The sequence below is a fragment of the Rattus norvegicus genome, chromosome 17, assembly GCF_036323735.1.
Source record: "Rattus norvegicus strain BN/NHsdMcwi chromosome 17, GRCr8, whole genome shotgun sequence".
NCBI classification, from domain to species: domain Eukaryota; kingdom Metazoa; phylum Chordata; class Mammalia; order Rodentia; family Muridae; genus Rattus; species Rattus norvegicus.
In genome coordinates this window covers 82,383,216-82,397,500 of record NC_086035.1, presented here as the reverse complement: position 1 = coordinate 82,397,500, position 14,285 = coordinate 82,383,216, and the positions used below count along the sequence as shown (strand labels likewise).

General features: G+C 39.4%; 2 long non-coding RNA genes across 3 annotated transcripts in view; one reads left to right on the top strand and one right to left on the bottom strand.

Annotated features, from left to right (window-relative positions):
• Positions 1–14,285, top strand: part of LOC134482753 (uncharacterized) — a 62,288-nt gene that overhangs the window by 2,773 nt on the left and 45,230 nt on the right. The window lies entirely within an intron of this gene.
• The window catches only part of LOC134482752 (uncharacterized), a 48,652-nt gene that overhangs the window by 30,730 nt on the left and 3,637 nt on the right, over positions 1–14,285 (bottom strand). For both annotated transcript variants that reach the window (XR_010059271.1, XR_010059272.1), the window contains exon 2: positions 11,507–11,625. This is a non-coding gene — a long non-coding RNA (uncharacterized LOC134482752). The remainder of the gene's footprint in view (positions 1–11,506; positions 11,626–14,285) is intronic.

Here is a 14,285-nt window from a genome sequence, read left to right as displayed (position 1 = left end):
TTAATACACATGGTTTAACATGGTGGCCTTCCATGAACAAGAAGAAATACATACATGAGAGTGCTAAGACATATATAAGAGTCACAACTCCAGAAGGTGGCACTTTCAGTTTGGATGTGACGTGTCCCCAACAGGAACATATGTTTAAGTATTGAGTCCCCACCTCGTTACATTGTCTTGGCAAGTCGAGGAATTTTGGAGACATGTAACCCACATAGTAGAAGTGGTGAGCTTTGAAAGTTATAATTAACTCTCATTCTGACAGCTTGAGCTCTCTGTTAATTGGCTATCCATGAAGTTAAGCAATCAGAAGATCCCACTATTATTTGCCAAGACACAACACCAAACCACCTACACAATGGTGGGCTCTATCTTCCAAAAGGGAACCAAAAGCATTCCTTGATTTCTTGCTTCTATCAGCTATTTTTTCCCAAAGATTAGAAAAGCGATATGGGCACAGATGAGCTCTGTGATGTGTTCTGTGAACTCAGAAGAGGCTATGCCTTGCTGAGGGCCTATTCGGGCAACCTTGGATGAGTAAAACCCTGACTTATGATGATGCTAGATGATGGCAGGGGCAGAAGGGACACAGGAACAAGGGAGGCAAAGGCAGAATGCACTCTTATGGGCAGTAAGTGCAGTTTGTGGTTAGGGATTCTGGACTAGTTCTGGTGGGCTAGAGTGAAAAGCTCAGCAGGTTGATATGACATCTCGAACTAGGAAGGAAAGTGATTGGAAGTAGACTTCAAAGCCCTTTGAAAATCACCTATGAATTGGGAATTTTTCATATTAATCCTAGAGAAATCACTGAAGGCTTTATCATGAAGATAACTTGACCACATATTCTTAAGGAAAAAAAAAACAAAGCACAATAGACTACAAATTCTCTCTTGTATGTCTTAGTTCTAAATCTTTAGATAGGAGTATATAACCTAGAGTAGGAACAGAGATAGGGCAGTACAAAAAACTCAAGGCATGGAGGGTTGGGGGTGCAAAAAGAAGCCACAGTAGAGATAGTAGAACACAGGAGAATTGGGAAAACTGAGGAAGGGGAAATGAAGTCCTAAGGCCCACAAACTAACAAAAACCCAGAGGCCAGGCATAAGAAATGGCCCTTATTAATCAGGGCAGTCCAAGAGACTCCTAAAACAATATATCCACTGTCCTTGCTTGCCTCCCAGAACATGATGGTAAGACCCTATTGCTTAGGATACCATATATTTTGTATACAGCATTTGGATGGATCAAGCTGTAAGTGACCCAGAAGCCTTCCCCTTGAGAACTAACTCCCTTGGTATTGGGATGTGCAATGAAAACTTCCAACAAAGAACCAAAAGCACTAGTTCTACCAAGCTGCAAAGCCTATCAACCACAGCATGGACTCGGAGGGCACCATGTCCCTAATGGTGCAATGTGGATTGTTGTCTATATGCAGGTGAAGGTAGGCACAAGATAAGCCAAAGCCTGTGATTGGGCAGTGGAAGAAATTAAGGTGAGCACAGAGGTTTGAAGAGAGGAGAGAGAAGAAAGAAGGAAGAGGACGAAGATGGAGGAATAGGAGGAAGACCCAGATATGTATGGCCATAGAGGGCCACAGGTCGTTATGAATATTCCATAAGGGATAGATTTTTATAGGACAATTTGTCTTATCTAGGTGGGCAGCTTATATTAATATTAATTGGTTCAGAGTTTATTGTGTGGACATTTTGTGGGGTGAAGATTTACTGATATAAATCTGATTGATAAATTACAAACTTATTGAGTTTTGATTTTAATGGGTTACTGGGAACGGTGACTATAACCACAGGGGGTGGATGCTGGGACTGTGAACAGAGTTCACAGCAGAGAGTCACAAGAGGGCGGCCGTTTTAGGGCCCAGAGAGTACCAGTGACAGCTTGGGATAGAAGTTGGAAACTCAATGAGTTGGGTTGAGATGCTTTGTTAAGATGAAAATACCCCACAGATGCCATGTGGTCCGATGGTGCCAGCAATAGCGTAGGTTGGTATATCTTTTTTAATATTTACCCCTACGGTGCAATAGGGACTCATCTTGGAGGTGACCAGTAGCTATCTTATTGGACATAAGGCTTGTTCAAGAAGAGGGAATTCATGATATCTGATGTAAACCTCGCCAACAACTGGTAAGGTCATTAATACTCAAGGATAACCCATTTTCTTAAACTATTATAATTCCTAACTGCGTTTGAAATACGTATTCTTATACTCGCAGGCTTGTGTATCTCTCACTCCTAAGATTTCTAAGAAGCTTGCCTTTCGCTTTTGTTGTGTTGTGTTTGGTTGTTTGGCTGGTTTGGGTTTGATTTGTTTTTTCTAGCAGATGAAGTTCATTGCAGAAACCCACAGCAAATCAAAATGCATAGAACCACCGATGAGAGGATTCCCAACCACAACAGATACAACCAACTGGTATACCTAAAGCTCGGGGGAAAAAGAAAACTGTGAGAGCCGGAGGACTCAGAAATCGGCTGTTTAGTATCCTCCATACTTGCCAGAGAAGCTTCACCCATGAAATCATAATATGGTTACCTGAACAAGACTTGCATAAAGACTTCACTGCTATGCCAGTGTGAGTATGTGTGGGGCGGAACACATGAACTACCATGCCAATGTGAGTGTGTGTGTATGTGTGTGTGTGTGTGTGTGTGTGTGTGTGTGTGTGTGTGTGTGTGAGAATACACTGCTATGCCATTGTGTGTATGTAGTGAAACACATTACTATACCAATTTAAGTTTGTGTGTATGTGTGAACACATTGCCATGCCAATGTGTGTGTGTGTGTGTGAACACACTGAATGCCAGTGTAAGAGTGTGTGTGTGTGTGTGTGTGTGTGTGTGACACAAAAGGCTCCAACCGTAAATGAAGTACTATTGGCAATTAAAGGTTGCCGAAAGAAGAATCAGTTGTCTCCAGGGTAAGCCTAAGTGGTTAGGCGTAAACACATATACACAGGAGCAACATTAAAAAGACTCAGCAGGCTACACACACACAGTCAACAAACATATGCAAATGCACACATATGCACACAAACACCCACTACACACACATTCACACACACATGCGAGCACACACTCCCAACATACTCATCCACACATACGCACACACACAAATCTATGTGTAACAATAAAAGCAAAAGAAGAGGTTAGAACTTTGAGCGAAAGTTCGGGAGATTCAGGAAGAGTTGGCAAGGGGAGACAAAGGAATGGAAATAGTCTAAATACAGCACTAAGGTATGAAATTCTAAAATTTTGTTAAAATTAAATTTAAAGAAAGAATAGCAACAACAACAAAAACAAAATCATCACAGAGACAATGCCAGTGACCCCAGATATTCCTGAGAAATATTGGAAAGCTGAGAGATCCATTTGTGGGTGGTGGAGGAATGAGAGTCTGTTTTCAAATGTGGCAACCAGTAAGACAATTGACTTCCCTCTGGGATCAGTATTCCAGGAGTAGTTCATATTTTATAAATGTGTGAGTGTGAGTGTGTGTATGTGTGAGTGGGTGGGTGAGTGTTTATGAGTGTATGAGTGTAAAGTGTGTGTGTGAGTTTGAGCGTGTGAATGTGTATGTGTGAGTGTGTATGAGTGTGTATCTGTGTGGGTGAGTGTGTGTGTGTGTAAGTATATGTGTGTGACAGTGTGTGATTATATGTGAGTATGTGTGTGGATGTGAGTATGTGTTTGTGAGGGTGTGTGATTGATTGCTTTGTGTGTGTGTGTGTGTGTGTGTGTGTGTGTGAGAGAGAGAGAGAGAGAATGTGAGTTTGTGAGCACAAGTTTATTTGTGTGAAAGTACCTATGTGTGTATGTGTGTGTATGTGTGTGTGTGTATGTGTGTGTATGTGTGTTTGAGTATATAGGAGTGCATGAGTGTGGGAAGTGTTGTAGGATAATTGATCACATTGTGAACCCCAAGTCTGTGAACTGGACAAATCTTGTTGTAATGTGGCTCAGACTTAGCATACACATTTAACTCAAGAACTTTCTGTAAACAAGAGCTAAGTAAAGTCAAGGATCAGTCTAGAGGCAGAGCAAGCAACCAGTTGACTGGAAGTGAAACATATGGAATTAGAAAGGATGTGGTTTTGCTGGGTAGTTGCAGAGAGAGAACAAGCTAGACACAGGTGAAAACAGAATGAGCTAGAGAATGAGAAGGAGCCAGGAGATTAGAATGGATTGCTACAGATAGATTGAGGCCAAACAGGGCTATTCAATGAAAACTGGAAAGAAGCCAGTCCGAATCAGTCAACTTGGAGAAAAGTTTGAGCCAAAACAGCTGCGTTGAACCAGCTAGCCAGAGCTTAGAAGAAACAAGAAAGGAAGAGCTTGTTCAGCAGCAAGTCTCAAAGGCTGAAAGCATTCTAAGCCAAGATTAGATTGTGCAGAGTCTAGAACCTTCTTGGTTTAGACCGAGGTCAGCAGATAGTCTCAGAGACAACCATCGCTAGAGGACAATATAGATATTCAAGAAATAGTCTTAGGTTTGAAGCTCAGACCTGTGCCCATGAGATCTTTGCAAGCCTAGACAGAACTGTGAGATATTCAAAGTCTTAGGAGCACTCAGCGTTTGATTCTCTATTTACGCTTCTCATCATGCTTGCTTTCTCATAATTCATCTTGTCTCGACCTCAGCAGGGTCTTTCATATTGTCTTATTTGCTATCTTCACTGTAACAAGTTACCACTGACCTTTGACTTTGAGCAGCACAACTGTATTATCTGGGAATTCTGTAAATTACAAACTGACACACTTCCCATAAGGCCAGATGTATGTTGGACTTTGGAATTCCAAAGGCTTTAAGGAAACTCCATTTTCTTTCAGCTTCTAGAGGCTATTCATATTTCCTTCCCTCTTCCTACACCTTCAAATTTGGGCATGGAGGATAAAATTCTCCTTCAAACTCCCTCTAATATTTCTTTCTCCATCCAATTTCTGGCTGTCATTTGTTTGTTTTTAGTTTTTTTTTAACTTTTGAAGAAAGATTTATTTTTCTCAATAATTTATTTTTATTCACTTTATATCCCAATCACAGCCTCCCCTTTCTTTCCTCATCTCCCAGTCCTACCCTTACAAATCCTTCCTTCAATTGCCTCTCTTCTCCTCAGAGAAGGGGACGCCCCTTGGTACCACCCAACTCTGGAACATGTAGTCCCAGAAAGACTAAGTGCATCCTCTCTCACGGAGGTCCAACCTGGAAGTCCAGTTAGCTGAAAGAAATCCATTGGCAGAAAACAGAGACAAAGACAGTCCCCTAGCCCCACTTGTTAGGGGGTCCCACATGAAGACCCCTAACTGTATCATTTGTGACAAATGTTTAGGGGGCTGAAGTCTAGTCTCTGTGAGCCCCCATGGGCCCATATTAGTTGTCTCTGTAGGTCTTCTTGTAGTGTCTTTGACCCCTATCGCCCAGTCTTCCACAAGACTCTTGAGCTCTGTCTAATGTTTAGATGTGGGTCCTCATCTATTTCTATTTGCTGCTGGATGAAGCCACCTTGGAGACTGTCATGTTGGTTTCTATCTGGTCAGTTTTTGAGAACATTCCATGAGGAACTGAGGAGAAAGTACATTCTTTTGTATTTGTGTGAGTGGTTCTATAGATATTTCCTAGGTTCATTTGATTCATAACTTCAATTTGTTTTATTATTTCTCTGTTTAGCTTCTGTCTAGATAACCTGTCCTTTGGTGTTGAAGTCTTCCACTATTAATGTATGGGGTTCAATGTGTAGTTTAAGCTTTAGCAATCTTTTACTGTTTGTGGCATCTATGTTCAGAATTGAGACATCATCTTGGTGGATTTTTTTCCTTTGATGAGTATGAAGTTTCCTTCTCTGTCTCTTTTGATTAATTTTGTTTGAAAGTCTATTTCATTAGATATTAGAATGGAAACTCTCACTTGCTTCTTGAGTATGTTTGTTTCAAAAACATTTTTCCAGCCCCTTTTCCGAGGTAATATCTAGCTTTGTTGCTGTGGTGTGTTTTTTTGCATACAGCACTATGGTGGATTCAGTTTACTCATGCACTCCGTTAGCCTGTGTCTTTTAATTGGGGAATTGAGTATGTTTATGTTGAGAGATATTAGTGACCAATAATTGTTAGTTCCTATTATTTTGATGTTGGTGGTGGCAGTATTTATGTGTGTGTGTGTGTGTGTGTGTGTGTGTGTGTGTGTGTGTGTTTATGTGTGCTTTCTGTATTTTGTTTTCACTGGTGTGGAATAATTTATTTCTTGTGTTTTCTTGCATGTAGTTAATCTCCTTGGTTTGGAGATTTCCTTCAAATATTTTCTGTAGGTCTGAATTTGTGACTAAATATTGTTTAAATTGTTTTTTTTGAAATATTTTGTTTTTTTTTTTATCTATGATGATTGAGATTTTTGCTGGGTATTGTAGTCTAGGTTGGCACTTGTAGTTTCTTAGAGGCTATAAGATATCTGTTCAGGTCCTTCTAGCTTTTATAGTCTCTGTTGAAAAGTCAGGTATAACTCTGATAAGTCTCCCTTTGTATGTTACTTGGCCTCTTTCCCTTGTAGCTTTTTTTTTTTTTTTGGTTTTTTTGTTTGTTTGTTTGTTTTTGTTTTTTTGGTTCTTTTTTTTTTTCGGAGCTGGGGACCAAACCCAGGGCCTTGTGCTTCCTGGGCAAGCGCTCTACCACTGAGCTAAATCCCCAACCCCTTGTAGCTTTTAATATACTTTCTTTATCCTGTGGATTTTGTGTTTTTATTCTTATGTGGCGGGAGAATTTTATTTTCTGATCCAATCTAATTGGTGTTCTATAAGCTTCTTATATGTTTATAGGCATCTCTTTCTTTAGGTTGGGAACGTTTTTTTTCTCTGATCTTGTTGTGAATATTTTCTGGGCCTTGGAGCTGGGACTCTTCACTTTCTATTCCTATTATTCTTAGGTTAGGTCTTTTCATAGTATCTAAGATTCCTGGATGTTTTATGGCAGGAATTTTTTAGATTTCCCATTTTCTTTGACTGATGTATAATTTCTTGTATCCTATCTTCTAAGAGTTGTTCATCCATCTCCTGCATTCTGGTACTGATGCTTTCATCCGCTGTCCCTCTTCTCTTTTCTAGGTTTTGCATTTCCAGGATTCCCTCAGATTGTCTTCTTTAGTGCTTCTCTTTCCATTTTCAGGTCTTGGACAATTTTATTTTTTTCCTTCACCTGTTTAATTGTACTTTCCTCTATTTCTTCAAGGAATTTATTTGTTTCCTCTTTAAAGACCTCTACCTGTTTGATTGTACTTTCCTGTATTTTGGGGAGGGATTTATCGATTTCCTATTTAAAGGCATCTATCATCTTCATAAGTTTGGATTGAAGGCCATTTAGTTTTTCTTCAGTTGTGTTAGAATATCCAGAGCTCCCTGTAGTGAGATAGCTTTGCTCTGAAGGTGTCATGTTGCCTGCGCTCTTGTTTGTGTTCTTACATGGAACTTTAACCATCTGGTTTTCCCTAGATGATCCTAGTGAAGCAGGTACAGGGAAGGCAGGCCTAATCTGGATGTTCCCCATGAGGCAAGCCTCCTGTGGGCAGTGTTGAATTGGTTGTTTTTAGTGTATAAGACCAGGATGTGCCTTTTTTTGTAGGCCCAATGGAGGCCAGAAGAGCAGACAATGGATCCCTCGGGCGGTTAGCAGCTTGCTCACCCTCTTCTGGCTTGTTTTGTTTGTTGTGTTTGTTTGTTTTAAGGACATTTTTTGTTTACAGTGGGCCTAAGCAGGTAACTCAGTAACATCTTCATATTTAGGACTACCTAATTCAAACCTTTCATTATATTTGCAAACTTAGCTTCTCTTTGCAATTTCCCCAGATCCTGAACCTTAATCAGTCTTCAACGACTTATGCTTATTCACTATATTAACTCCCACAGATGCCATGTGATGTTATCCTGCCTACTTCTCCTTTATAAGCACAAGTGAACCTATTTTTCTATATAGGACACATTCCAAAACCCTTAGTGAGTGGCTGAAACTTCAGCAGTACCACATCCTATAGAGACTATGAATCTCTTACAAAAAAAATACCCACGATACAGTTTAACTTATAAATTAGATGCTTAAAAGATTAGCAATTAATAACACAGAGCAATATAATATACTGCAATAAAATACATATGTGAGCATAACCTCTCTCTTGAGATATCTTACTGTGACATTGTTTATTCTTTTGATGATATCAACTGATACTCAAAACTCTTCATAGCTTCTTTTTGAAAATATAAATTGGCAGCATCATCTTCTAATGTTCTGGAGCAGTGGTCTTCAACCTTTCTACTGCTCTGACACTTTAATACAGTTCCTCATGTGGTAATGCCTAATCATAAAATTATTTTTGTTGCTACTTCATAACTGTAATTTTGCTATTGCTATGAGCTGTAATGTAAATATCTGTGTTTTCCAAATGGTGTTAAGTGATCCCTGTGTAAGGATTATTTAACCCCCAAAGGATCCATGACCCACAAGTGGAGAACCACTGCTCTACTGTGTTTTCTTTTAAAGCAAAATAAGGACTATTTGGATACATGTTATCAACATAGTTGACATAGTAATCAAGGTGGTCTCCAGGTAAATAATGTATATATTCTATGCAGTTTGACCACACTAGATAAAAGATTATTCATAGCCCAAAACGCAGTGGAACATGATGGGTGTGAGAATTCATCAGTGTTACCTGGGAGTATAGTCTTAAATTTTATGAATTGTCCTATTTATGGAAGATTTTTGTTCAATGATATCAAATCTTCATTGAATAGTGGTAAAGCTTCACATTAATGGAGAGTATTGTATTATTCTTTAAATGCTTTCTTTAAGGAGCATTATGGAAGGAAAGTACATGTAAATTGTTGATTAGGGACTGGAGAGATGGCACATGAATTAACATGTGCACCTCCTACAAAGGACCTAAACTTAGTCACTAACATCATCTCAAGCAGCAAATAACTCCATATATAACTCCAGCTTTTGGTGATCATGTACCCTGTTCTGGCCCCCATGAGCACCTACATTTGTGTACACACGTATACTAAAAACAAAAATAAAGTAAAAAAAATGTGGTTTAAATATTGCTTTAAATGGCATCTATGGACCCTAGCCCTTTTTGAAGGTCAATGAACCATTAAAGAAAAGAAACAAGGCTCGAGTTGGAAAATCAACACATCCAGAAAGGGAAAATTGAGCTTGACACTGTCTAAGTGAAGATGTTTTCTACTTTTCTTGGTGTAGGGAATGTCATAATCTCAAGCAGTGGCTTTAGAGACACCCATCCTACTGACCCTTTAATCTTAGACTTTCTTGGAATGATGAGAAATGAATCTGTTTTTTATTAAACTAATGCGCATGTTGTATGTTGCTCTAGTACCATAAACTCATGCAGGATCACAATATGGAGCTAGCCCTACCAAAAAGACTGACTTAAGGCCCATGAAAACTGTGGAATTCTGAACTCCTGAACTATGAAAACATGTATGAGTACTGATTTAAGTTAATGAGTTTCTGCTAATGTGTTGCAGTAGCAAAAAAGCATGAAACTCATGCATCCCATAATCACTCCTAAAATGCTTCCCTAGATGCCTCTTAGTCATAAAACCCATTGATGTTTTTCTTACCACTTTCCTTTTCAGTCTATGAAGTACCAGATGTAGACAGAGGTGTGAAGATTTTTTTTTCAGAAGGAGCAATACAGATCTGGTTCTGAATCTAATTAATGCATTAATTTTACTATGCAAGAGTTACTTCTTAGAATCTCTTAGAGATGATTTTCAAAGTTGAGAAAAAATTTAGGGAAAGGCAAGTATTCCATTTCTCCTAAATGAATAAGAGTTTAAGAATCATCATGAGAGAACCCTTGAGAACTGGTCAGTCTTTCTTCTAGCCTTCAACACTCTGTTTGAACACTGCCTAGGACTATCTGCTGCCATGTGCTCAGTGTTTGAACCTTGCTCATACTCATGAGTACTATTCAAATTAATACTTTTTATTCACAAAACTTCATAGTTATTCATGACAATGAAGTGTGTGAGACTGATGATTCTTGAGGATAATTTATGACTTGGGGAACTGCTGGAAACCTGATGAATTATTGGTTGGTCTGGAACACTCTCTTCATCACAGTTATATATATCAAGAATTTGGAAGCAATAGTTCAAATATCTGGTCTATCAATTTAATCCTTGTGGAGTTGGGAAAAATTATTATTTTTAACTTAGATTATCTATAAAGGGAGACAAGAATATCACATAGATTTGGTGTGATAATTTAATAAAACCATACTTTGAAGATGCCTCTAAATGTTGAAATTGAGGAAACAAAGGGTTTAAGAAACCCTCAGGATATTTTTTGATGGCCTTGGATTTGGTAAGAGTTTTAGATGCAAAAGTTATGGGCAACTAAAGATAAAACAGATAGACCATGTTCCAGTAAAATTAAGTTTTTCAAACATTAAAAAAGTGAAACAAAACTACTGAATGGGAGAAAATACTTGGAAATTATAAGGGCAATATCTGATCATACACCCAGAATATACAAGTTCTGAGTTCTCAATAGCACAAAGAATCTAATTAAACGATTAGTAGAGTGGGCTGGGGCTTAAGCTCAGCTACAAGCATTCACCTAGGTAGGTTCAATTCCCAGCACTTCAAAAAAGCAAGTGAAAAAAAGCAGAAGGAATTCCATTTTCATGTTTACACATGAAAAACTTGCAAGTCATTGCTTTGCTCTAAAGATGGTTTAAAAAATCAAAGCTCAGTAACTGAAAAAAAAAAGCAAAAACAAAAACAAATAAACAAAAATACCATCCTTTCTTACACCCACAAAGAAAATGATGTCACCAACACACTCCTGTCCCAGAAACAGGAGTCAACAGAGACTTACCAAAATAGGCTCTCTTAAGCAGGAACCCCTCCTGAAACCAGCCAATTATCACTGATCAATCCCATGAGTCTAAGAGTAAAGAAATCTGATTCAAAGACTCCTGGAACCAAGTTATGGTGGATCTTAACACACACGCGCACACGCACACACACCCCCACACACACACACACACACACACACACACCCCAGGAGTATGAGGAGGTTCTCATAGAAAATATGTCTTCCCACAGGGACTGGCAAGAGGAGGGAAATCTGCCATTTTGAAAAAACCAGAATGCAGTGTTCTCAGAGGAAACGAGTCAACCTGAGTGGAACCCACTGGGCTTTTACTTCGAATTGGTGCCTTTGTGACTCTGAGTGGGGTAAATGCCAATCTCAGCTATTCAGGTTTTCCACTTGGGAAAGTACCTCAGATAACCTACTCATCCAGCTATGAGTGAGAAAAGAGATGTGGAAAACAGCTGTGAAGTTTACCGATGAGACCCTGAGACCCAATCAAAGGACCATCAAATCCTCCTCCTCAACCTCATCATTACATTACTTGACAGCTGTTTTCAGTCATTTCTTTTACAGTAATACTGATAACTATCTAAGTTATTGCAAACCTTACCTTTTAGTGTTGTAGAGATCAACACATCTGTTAGAAAGAGAGTCAGTGGGGTTGGGGATTTAGCTCAGTGATAGAGCGCTTGCCTAGCAAGCACAAGGTCCTGAGTTTGGTCCCCAGCTCTGAAAAAAAAAAGAAAAAAAGAAAAAAAAGAAAAGAAATGAAGAGTCAGCTGGCAAAAATTATCAAGGTGAATTCAAACACCTGTCAATGTCAGTCAGTAGGACAAAATCAACTTCTAAAAAGCTATTTACCTGAGGTCCACATCAATTTAAAAAAAAAGAGTTATTTATCTAGGAAGACAAGACACATTGTTTTATTCCTATGTGGAATAGTCACCAAGATGGGCACATCATGTTCCTAAAGCACACATGAATACATTTTAAAACTAAGAGGCAAACAAGGTTTGGTCTCTGGCTCTGAATAAATTAACCCACAAACAAGTGAGAAAAACCCAGGAAAGCCCCTAAATAGTTGGACATTAAGGGATATATTTCTAAATACACAAATCTAAAAGGAAAACTCAGGAAAAAGTACTTTTCAGAAAGTAAAAATTTTAGGCGAAATTGAGTAAGAAAAAGAAGCTAAGGTAAACTTTTGTATTATTAAATACACAGATGCAAAAATTATCTGAAATGAAGGGATGGGGAGATGGTTCAATAAGGTGCTGCACGAACATGAAGAGTTGAGCCCAAATCCCCTCATATAAAGCCTGGTGTGGTAGCAAACATCTGTAAACCCAACTTGCGGGTAGCCAGTCTTGCCATATCTATGAGCTTTAGGTCCATCAAGGGACACTGTCTCAAAGGAAAAACAGGTGGAGGGGCACCGAGGAAGACACCAAACGTTAACCTCTGACCTTCACACAAAAGTGCAAAAACATGCATATATGTGTACATTCTCACACTTCAGCACACACTCAAACACACACCAAATACACACAAAATAGATCAGTTACATGAGCTGCTATTTTAGGAAGCTAGAAAAGCAGTAATCATAACAGAACAGAAGGGGTTGGGGATTTAGCTCAGTGGTAGAGCACTTGCCTAGCAAACGCAAAGCCCTGGGTTCTGTCCCCAGCTCCGAAAAAAAAGAAAAAGAAAAAAAAAGTGAACAGAAGAAAAAAATAACGAATATTGGAGGAGATATCAACAAAACTGAAAATAGAAAATGAGTAGGAAAAATTCCAATAATATCCAAAGCTGATTGAGGAGGGGTATATAAGCCTCTATCTAGACTTAAAAAAGGTATAGAGAATAAATTAGTAATGTTAAAAAGAAAAAAGAGGAAGTGACTTAGATCCCACAAATATTAGCATAGCAAAGAAATTTGGTGAAAACTTTCACACTTTCAAGCTTGAAGGCATAAATGAAATACAGCAATGCCTTGAAAAATACAATCTGCTAAAAATCCACACTAAAAGAATCAGACAGCCTGGGTAGATTTGTGTGCAGTAGAGAAATTGGGTCAAGAGTTAATAACCCACCAAAATCAAGAGCAGTAAACCCAGACAGGTCCACAGATAATTTTTACCAACATTAAAGAAATATACCATGAAAATCCTGTATAATAATCTTTCAGAAGAGAGAATACTTCTCAACATATTTTATGAGGTCTGTGTTACCAGAACATCGAGATAAAAGACAAAACACATGACTTCCTCACACACCTGAAACTAGCCACGTCCATTGTGAGAGCTGTGCAGGCACACCATGACACAAGATCAGGCCATGTGACAAGGACCTATGAACTGAGATTACGCAGTCTGGACTGAGGAGGCAGAGTTGAAGGAGGATATAAGGGAGTGTGCTCGGGGGCTGGGAGAGAGAGAAGGGAAGGAGGAAGGGAAGAAAAGAGAGATTGCTGCTTGCAATAAGTTCCCAGGTTTTGGGAGGAGGGTTTAGTTCTCAGATTGAGACGATAAGGTTCCTGGTTTTGGGACAAGTTGTACCAAGCACCATGGGAAATTCTACATCAGGGCAGACAGTTCACCAAGCTCTCAAAGACTTACTGAAAGTAAAAGAAATCTCCCCTTTTTTTTCTTTTATAGAAGACCATTAAGATTTCCAGGGAGAAACTAGGCAGAGGAGCAAATGACCAAAAGAGGTGTAGCCATCTCTGTCTTAGGATCGACCTCTCAAATCCCAGCCTTACTCATCGTAAGATTACCTTGTCATCCTCAAGGCCCCGTGTCTTAGGTTGGTCAGGGGCTAGAGGAAGTTGCCCGTCATTGAGATGGCTACCTTGGGGCATTTTACCATTCCTCCCAAAAGCCCAGGGACGAAAGGGTAGGGGCCAGATGGCTTTACTTTAGGAGATTGTGGAAGTTGAGCCTTTCTCGATATGTGGTGGTCACCTCGTCTTGTTCACCTGTGAGTCTGGAAGCTTCAGCTGTTAGGAACCAGAGGCTGGTTAGCTTTGAAGCTGTGGAGGGCTCTTAGTGAGACCTTCCAATTGTACTAAAGATGAGGGGGAATCCTCCATCTTTCTCCAAGGGCACAGGAATGATTCTAGGGACCTGAAGCACAAGAGCTGAATCTTCATGCTCCTAGGATCAGCATGTCTCACCAGCCACTCGGGCAGCTGGCACACTCCTGCAGCATCCTGTGGGAAAAACACAAACATGCCCTCTTCCCCATAAAAATACCTGAACAGGATCATGCCAATATGTGGATCTTTCTATTTCACCTAGGCAGAAGTATGCCTAGTTGTAGGGTGCCATAAACACTCAGAGTGTTCCTTGGCATCCAAATTATAAAATTGAAAAAAGAGTATTATTAAA